The sequence below is a fragment of the Mustela nigripes genome, chromosome 13, assembly GCF_022355385.1.
Source record: "Mustela nigripes isolate SB6536 chromosome 13, MUSNIG.SB6536, whole genome shotgun sequence".
In the NCBI taxonomy this organism is placed as follows: domain Eukaryota; kingdom Metazoa; phylum Chordata; class Mammalia; order Carnivora; family Mustelidae; genus Mustela; species Mustela nigripes.
The window spans coordinates 14587681-14594155 of record NC_081569.1 but is presented as its reverse complement, the minus strand read 5'-3'; the positions used below and the strand labels follow the sequence as shown (position 1 = coordinate 14594155).

Below are 6475 nucleotides of genomic sequence, written 5' to 3'. Positions count from 1 at the left end.
TTTTCAGGCTATAGATCACTTGACAGAGAATGTCATCGTGTATGTTTAACACTAATGTCAGACTGAGTTCTCATCCCAAGTCCACACCAGTCAGCATTATAAAAGTGCAACTTCGGCTCATGAACTCCTTCCTATAGAGTTCAAGTCTTCTACCAGAGCGAGACAAGCCAAACAAAGTAACTGTCTTTTCAATGTACACTGACGTAAAGAACTCACCTTTCACATCAAATAACAGCAACAAGAAATAGACTTGTATTTTATCCAGCTTTTCAATTCCATGATAAGCTCTAGAGCTCATTAATTTAATAGACTAAAAGATGCCAATTTTCTTTATTTACTTTTTTTGTCTCGATAAACATTAGTGTGCTTGAGTGGACACCTCTTTTTTCCTTGGGGTTTTAAAGCTTCCTTTCATGTGGGAGAAAAATGGCTAACTATGTCAGGGTTTATCAAACAGAGCCTTGCTTTTTTGGCTGGTCCCTTTTGCCTTATCTAGCAAACACATTACCCTCTCCATCAAAATGTGGCAGGACAAACACTGCAGTAGGCCCTCACACATAACCAGAGCTACCTTTAAACAGGCTCTGGACTCTTTAAACTCAGCTAGAAAGCTGATTAGGTCCCAGATCTTGCACATTATCTCATTTTTGATAGCTGTGCTATGAAAAAGCAATAAAGAAAAGGCTGTCTAATAAGAAGGCAAGTTAAAGTGTCTGCTTACTTAAGAGCTGTACTTAAAAAGAAAGGGGAAAAAAGAACTATGTAAACTGGTTTAACTATTTGCAAGTCTCAAAGGCAGTAACATTCAAAAAAAAAATAAAAAAGAATTTACATGTGAGTCAAAGGGGAATCATGACATTTCCTTAAATCTCAACATTCACATACAGGAAACAATTTCATCATATCTGGGGCAGTTCTCCTAACTTTGTTTAGTACATTGTAGGCAACTTTGAAGCTGTTGTTTGTCCAAATATGAGAAAGTCAAGGATCCATTCAAGGCCTATGGAACAAACACAGAAAGACACATAGGAAGTTATGTATATTTCACTAAAGTTACCTTTTCCTGATTTAAAAGAGTACGTTAATTAAAACGGGAGAAAATATCTAATCCTGAAACTGATTTGAAACATCTGAGACTCACTTCTCTTAGCAAATAGAGCAATGACAGATTATACTTAGGAGGAAATAGTTTAGCAATATTTCTCAATATGTTAGCACAGGAGCAAAATACAATGCCTGTTTTTCTGCATCCTAACCTCCCCAAAAGTCCAGCTTCTCAGGACTTTGCATATTTCTGGCCCTTGTGCAGAGTGGAAACAGACTGTCTTACACCAAAGAGCGGGTTGAAAAGAAAAGATGTGAGTAGGATGTGGAATGCTGATTTAAAGAGATGAGGGGTGTGGTTCCAAGTGGCAAGGTCAATGTTAACATGTGTAAGAAAACACCAGCTCCTGTCTGGGCTTGTTTGCAAGATTTCATTTGGGAAGTGACATAAAATGAAAACTATTCTTACCTGAGGTTCTGTGATCCAACTGTAACAAAAGCAAGTCATATCTGTATCCACGTAGAGCGACTGGGAGGCGGTGGGGAGGGGCGCCGTTAGCCGCCTTTCAAGGACTCCGGTTTCTCTCAGCTCAGATCTTGAGTTACTATCTGGAAAGGCAATAAAGCAGCTCAAAAACAGAAAGAAGGCTGCCTCATAGTTCAAGTAATGCTGATTTGATTCCCCATTGAAACGGGCTTTGTCTTAATTTCAAAACTCAACGTGTGAAAAAAAATTCAAACCCTGAAATGATGTATTAATTATTTCTCTTTTCACATCAAGATCCTAGTTTTTAATCAACATTTTAACATGGGAGGAAACATCCCTCTTTGCTAAAAATAAATTTCAACTCAAACAGTTTCATAGAGAATAGTGCCTACCACAAACAAAAAGAGTATCATAGGGGCACCTGGGTAGGCTAGATGGGTTAAGCCTCTGCCTTCGGCTCAGGTCATGGTTTTGGGATGGAACCCTGCATCAGGCTCTCTGTTCTGTGGGGAGCTTGCTTCCCCGTCTCTCTGCTAGCCTCTCTGCCTACTTCTAATCTCTCTGTCAGATAAATACATAATCTTTAAAAAAAAATCATAAAACCCAAATGATCTTAAAATATGCCATGAAGGACTTAGACACACCAAATAAAATGAGGATGGAGTGTACCATTGTCCTTACCAAATGCGTGGCTGAGACGTCAGTCACATAACTGTTTGCCTTCTTCTAGGCTCTTCGTGGAGTTTCCCTGTGATCTGATGTTCAAACAGTTCAGTGGTGTGCCAGCCACTCCCTGGAGTCCCATTTTACTTGGGCTGTTTACAAAGAAGGTAACTTAGGAGACAGGGAAAAGGACAGTAACCACTTTGCCCCAGAGGCAGCTTTGCACTCAACCCAAGTTTAAGGGACAATGCCTTAGTAGAACCACTCAATATTTAGGGCTTAAGTTGTGGAGTCTAGGCACAACATAACTGTTGTCAATAATAACATTAATGAGACCTGATGCATATAGGACAATCTAGTAGGAAATAGACGGCAGACACGGCTTCAAGAGCTTCATGTGTTAACTCGCTTCTTACAGCAACCCCTGAAACAGGTACTATTATAACTTCACTAGATGAGAAAACCAAGGGAAAGAGAAATAAATTAACTTGCCCAAGGCTATAGAGCTAAGAAGAGGCCAAACTTCAAAGAAGTTCCTTTGTAGATGTGTCTGTGTGTGAATATGTATTAAATAGGATAAAAGTGCTCCCCCTGGGGGCGCCTGGGTGGCTCAGTGGGTTAAGCCTCTGCTTTTGGCTCAGGTCATGATCCCAGGATCCTGGGGTCGAGCCCCACCTCAGGCTCTCTGCTTATGTGGGTTGAGTTGTGATCTCTCTCTCTCTCTCTGTCAAATAAATAAATAAAAATCTTAAAAATAAAGTGCTCCCCCTAAAAAGAAATGGTGCCCCATTCAATTTATTTGTCTCCCCAGGAGATGACATGTGGAAATATTTTTTTTTCATTACTAGGAGTAATATACATTGTGCTCTATTCAAGAAACTTGGTGGTGGATGGCTTTTAAAAGGTGTATTTTCTTTTTTTTTTTTTTAAGGTTTTATTTATTTATTTGACAGAGACAGAAATCTCAAGTAGGCAGAAAGGAGGCAGGCAGAGAGAGGAGGAAGCAGGCTTCCTGCTAAGCAGAGAGCCCGATGTGGGGCTCGATCTCAGGACCTTGAGATCATGACCTGAGCCAAAGGTAGAGGCTTAACCCACTGAGTCACTCAGGTGCCCTCAAAGGTGTATTTTCAATGCAGACAGATTATTTATTTGGAAGCATTTTGGAAAATGGCTGCAAAATGATTCACATGGTTTCTCAAAACTCCTTAGCTCAACTAATTAAAATGTGTTTATTTCGTTTGCCACAAATTGGCCTCTTTTTCACCTTTCTTTGGTTTGCCTTAGTACCCCTTGGCTAACAATCTGTAAAACGTAAATATTTCCTTTGTCAGCCTACCTTTCACTTTTTCTGTTGGATACTCTGTCTGTACTTACTTTTGATAATGACTGTTTTTCTCTGCAGAAAGATGCATGTCCTGGAGTTTTGCAAATATTTTAAGTTTTTTGCCATTGAACACTGTCTAGGGATAAATAGTAACACTAAGGGATTAAAAAAAATTGCTGAACATGATTTTATCAGCACAGAAGGTAAACCATCAAAGTCCCCCAAACCTGCCCCAAATCTAAGGGACACTTAAAAGAAAATATTAGCTGAAATGGAAAGTATAGATCACACCTGATTAATCTCCTTACCATCATTATAAAGTACACAATCAAGTCCAAAGATGCATTTTTGTGAATAACAACACTAAGAAAAGAGGAGAAATGAATTAATGAGTGGATGAATGGATGAAAAGAGGAAGGAAATTTTAACCACAAATGTTGGGGTACCTGGGGGGCTCAGTCATTGGGCTTGGGTCACCATCCTACGGTCCCGGGATGAGTCCTACATCAGGCTCCCTGCTCAGCGAGAAGCCTACTTCTCCCCTTCTCTCTCCTCCTGCTTGTTTTCCCTCTCACTTTCTCTCTTTCTGTGTTATAAATAAAATCTTTGGGGCGCCTGAGTGGCTCAGTGGGTTAAAGCCTCTGCATTCAGCTCAGGTCATGATCCCAGGGTCCTAGGATGGAGCCCCAGATTGGGCTCTCTGCTCAGCAGGGAGCCTGCTTCTGCCTCTCTGCCTACTTGTGATCTCTGTCTATCAAATAAATAAATAAAATCTTAAAAAAATAAAATAAAATCTTTTAAAATAATAATAATTACAAATGTTGCCATTGCTACCATTACTGGGGTATACAGATTTTTTTTTCTGCAATGTTAGCTGAAGAGCTGATGAGAAAAATAATTACTTTAGATGTGCTGACTTATGGGGGGGCAGTTATGTACTTCACATCTTTTTAAAATGCTATGTATTCTCACACTCTGGTGCAGCCTTATACACTTGTACAACTAACCACATTGGTAATGACCTTCCCAGCTGATCTAGAATGACAGCATGAAACTGATGGACAGAGATTCATAACAGTGCTCGGACTGCCTTTCTGGGCTTCACGAGTCATCCCAAGAGTTTCTAAAGGATAAAGGTAAAATTACCAAACACAACAAAAAACAGCACCTCTATTAGTGAAAAATAGCACACATCTGAAACTTTATACCTTTTTTTTTAAGATTATTTATTTATTTATTTGACAGGCAAGAGATCACAAGTAGGCAGAGAGAAGGATAGACAGAGAGGAAGGGAAGCAGGTTCCCTGCTGAGCAGAGAGCCCGATGTGGTGCCCCATCCCAGGACCCTGGGATCATGACCTGAGCCAAAGGCAGAAGTTTAACCCGCTGAGCCACCCAGGCACTCCTGAATCTTTACACCTTCACACACACACACACACACACACACACACACACACACACAACCTTTGCTAACCAGATTAATGCACAGAAGAAGCGTGTTCCATTTTGGAAATATTTTTCAAGCACAGATGAGTTGGTACACATACCCATTTGTACTCTGTTGGTGTTAATTTTTAGAAAGTCAAGGAGAAAGTTCCTTTCCTCCAGAAATCTCATAGGAAGTCATAGGTAAGGCTAATTTCAGAACCACTAGGCTGTGTCCAGATTATTCATATCAGTTACTTGAAAAGACCCAAATATTAGGGAAGTTCATGGACAGTTTGTACTTGTGGGGTGGGGGAGGGATCTTTCCTCACCCAGGGGGGTGAGGGTCTGGGGGGAGGGTTGGTCATTGAAGACTAGTAAAATGTGCTGCTAAAGGACTTCAGGACCTAATCCCCAATGCAACTTCAGGAGACTGTAGTTTAAAAAAAAAAAAAAAAGAAGAAGAAGAAGAAGAAGAACCATTTGTCTGCCTTTCTCCTGCTTCCACACCCCAAACCTGCTATTGATAGAAAAGAGACCAAGGGAGAAGAAAAAGAGAAGCCCACACTATTTGACATTTTCACCACCAACACACCCCGCCACCATCCCCAAGTTATGGAAATGTTGGTCCAGCCACACATTAAAATGAATAATCTGATTACACTGGGGAAACCAGGGTAAATAAAGTTTGTGTGCCCTGTCATTATACAAAGGGAACGTCTCAGAAGGTATTTAAAATATTTGGGGGTTGCAGGTGGAGAAAGGTTTCTTGGCAGTAGTTGTTCATTGAAATCTCTTACAGGATTTTTTTTTTTTTTTTTTTGAAACCTAGTCTGTGATGCAGAACCCGCTGTGCTAAATTATGAACCAAAGGCTTTGGGGTGGGAACAATCAATCAAAATACCTGGGGTAGTGTGTAATGTGCGCGCTCCTGTCAGCATGAGCCGACTGCCCCTGAACACAGTCCCTCAGCAGGTTAAATAAATATGATACTATAGACAAACCGACAGGATCACACGGCTGCATCAATCAGCTGTTGATAAAATACAATCTTCCTTTAATACACGCTGAGAAAGTTATTTAACACTTACGAAACCTATATCCATTTCTTGTCTTTTTTTTTTTTTTTTTTTAAGTCTTCTTCCAAAGTGTAACTCTTTTAAAGGGTACGGGGAAGGAGTTGCGCGATCTCGGGTGGAGGAAAGGGGTTTCTTGGAGCCAAGGAAACAGAGAGAAGCAGCTGTCTCAGCAGGGGGTTTACAAATAACAGCCCGCAGAGGTGAGGGGATCCGGCCAGAGGGTCCGTGAGAAGGCAAATCACACCTGAAGCTTTGCCACGGGTCTTGAAAACCTAGACACCCTTTTGCAAATACTCCTGCAGGGAAGTCATGGAAAAAGCAAACGCAGTTATTTTAATGCCGGTCTCCGTTCAGCTCATTTCAGCTCTGCGGTTTGCCTGCATCTGGTGCAGATGAGGGAACTATTCTGGATTTATTGAGGGCGGTGGGGGACGGGGGGGGGGGGGGAACAGC

At 41.0% G+C, this 6475-nt stretch overlaps 1 long non-coding RNA gene across 1 annotated transcript; it reads right to left on the bottom strand.

The window, feature by feature from the left end:
- Positions 1 to 238: 238 nt before the first annotated feature.
- Positions 239 to 2321, bottom strand: LOC131999083 (uncharacterized). Its single transcript, XR_009399012.1, has 3 exons — positions 2213 to 2321; positions 1514 to 1653; positions 239 to 1000 (listed from the first exon to the last, which is right to left on the bottom strand). It is a non-coding gene; the product is annotated as an uncharacterized LOC131999083 (long non-coding RNA).
- Positions 2322 to 6475: the final 4154 nt, after the last annotated feature.